The sequence below is a fragment of the Physcomitrium patens genome, chromosome 26 (assembly GCF_059467195.1).
Source record: "Physcomitrium patens ecotype Gransden chromosome 26, ASM5946719v1, whole genome shotgun sequence".
NCBI classification, from domain to species: Eukaryota; Viridiplantae; Streptophyta; class Bryopsida; order Funariales; family Funariaceae; genus Physcomitrium; species Physcomitrium patens.
The window spans coordinates 750,001-752,500 of record NC_143435.1 but is presented as its reverse complement, the minus strand read 5'-3'; positions in this window follow the sequence as shown (position 1 = coordinate 752,500).

Sequence of the window (2,500 nt, the reverse complement as noted above, 5' to 3'; positions counted from 1 at the left end):
CATGGCAGTCCACTTAGCATTTGTCATGTGACAGGGCAGCCAGGTAGCTGACGTGGCATTTCAAAAAGTTAAAAAAAATAAAAATAAAAGCTGAAAGGGTGGAGAATATAATATTTACATGTTAGAGGTTAATTTATCAAGGATTTTGATCTATTTGGTGCTGATGTGGCACAGTGTAGTGTTAAAAAAATAAAAGTAAATGAAGGATGCATATTTGCAAACAAGTATTGTCACAATACAAAATGTTGGGTTTTGAAATTACAATGCTAGTTTATATGTTATGAGATTAAAATTTCAGAGTCTAGGTTGTATGATTAAAAGAACAAAGTATGAGTTGAGGGGTTAGGGGTTAGGGTTTAGGGTTTAGGGTTTTAGGGTTTGCATGGGGTATATAAACCTAGATTCTAGGATTCACATAGATTATATAAAGGGTTTAGAAAGTTGGGCTTGGAGTATGTAAAGAGAAGATAGATTTAAGAATTCACACAAACAAAAATAAATTGGATGTGGAGTGTGAAGGATGAAGAATTGAAGACATTAAGTTTCAGTGGTGATGGATTAGTTAGTGGGCAATGATTACCTGTACGATGCATTAGTTAGCAAGTCATTAACATATTTGTACAACCAATTGATTGCACACACACAAATTTATCTCCAAAGTGACATGTAAACGATTTAGTGGATTTTTGACATGACATGGACTACCACGTGGCAGCCACATCAGCAAGGTAACACGTGGCACTTGAAAAAATCAATTTAGTATTCTTCTGCCTTTTATTTTTCTACCTTATTCCAGTTAATTAAATTACTTTAATATTTTTAATTCACCAATTTATTTTTATTTTTTATTTATATTTCTGTCTAGGCGCAAGACTGGGCGGCCAGCAAGGAGTCGAGACAGGGAGTTAATTTTAAAATTGATTTTTAAAAAATGATTTATTTATTTATTTCCACCTATGCGGAAGACTGGGCGGCCAACGAGGAGTCGAGACAGCCAGGAGTCGGGACTTGGGCAAGGGAGCGGGACAAGAGGTCGGGACTCGCGGCGGGACAAGGAAGAGGAGGAGGAAGTCCGGGACTCGCGACGGGACTGGGACTCGCGCCGGGACTAGGGAGTCGCGGCGGGACAAGGAAGAGGAGGAGGAAGTCCGGGACTCGCGACGGGACTGGGACTCGCGCCGGGACTAGGGAGTCGCGGCGGGACAAGGAAGAGGAGGAGGAAGTCCGGGACTCGCGACGGGACTGGGACTCGCGCCGGGACTAGGGAGTCGCGGCGGGACAAGGAAGAGGAGGAGGAAGTCCGGGACTCGCGACGGGACTGGGACTCGCGCCGGGACTAGGGAGTCGCGGCGGGACAAGGAAGAGGAGGAGGAAGTCCGGGACTCGCGACGGGACTGGGACTCGCGCCGGGACTAGGGAGTCGCGGCGGGACAAGGAAGAGGAGGAGGAAGTCCGGGACTCGCGCACGGGACTAGGGAGTCGCGGCGGGACAAGGAAGAGGAGGAGGAAGTCCGGGACTCGCCACGGGACTAGGGAGTCGCGGCGGGACAAGGAAGAGAAGGAGGAAGTCCGGGACTCGCGACGGGACTGGGACTCGCGGCAGGACAAGGAAGAGAAGGAGGAGGTCCGGGACTCGCGCCGGGACTAGGAAGAGGGGGAGGAGGTCCGGGACTCGCGACGGGACTAGGAAGTGGGGGAGGAGGTCCGGGACTCGCGCCGGGACTAGGGAAGAGGAGGAGGAGGAGGAAGGCCGGGACTGGGACTCGCGGCGGGAGTAGGTAGTGGGGAGGAGGTCCGGGACTCGCAGCGGGACAAGGAGGAAGTCGGGGAGGAGGGCCGGGACCAGGAGTCGCGGCGGGGATAGCAGGCAGGACAGGGAGGGTGGGTGGTCTTCCACAAAAAAAAGTGTGTCTCGGAACTTCCTTAGTGCAGTAGGACGGGGGCCTGCCGAATCCCACAGAGAGTACTATGTGGGGAAGGGTTCCTCTGAAGCGTCTCGGGAAAAGTCGTGAGGGGGTGACGGTTGCTCGGTGCCTACGGGTCCCGACTGCTCGCTGCCTTCTTTGAGCCCAGTACCGACGTTCGCAGGGGGATACCTGGATACTACTGGGGTTACCTGGATACTTCTGGCGTGTTACCTTGGATCAGTGAGGAGTGGGGGTTAGTTTCCCGGCGACGCGACCCTCTGAGGAGGTCCCGCGGAGGGTCGCCGAGTATTATATGGTGAGCTGGCTGTCAAGGATTGTGAGTCCCGCTGCCAAAATTTTTTTTGGTGCGCGGGCGACTGGAAAAAGAGGGTTGGTCTTGTGCCGATACGCGTAACGTCGCAGCGAGTCCCAAGAGCTAGTAACCATTTTTGGCGGGGGGCGATGGCCTCGGTATTGTCAAGCCATTCTCTCATTCATTTGGGAGGGTGGGGAGAAGTGTTTGCCGAGGCCGTTCAAGCTCCGCCTGGTCGACCACCACTGTGACCGCCACCGCGCTCGATCTCTATTGCAAG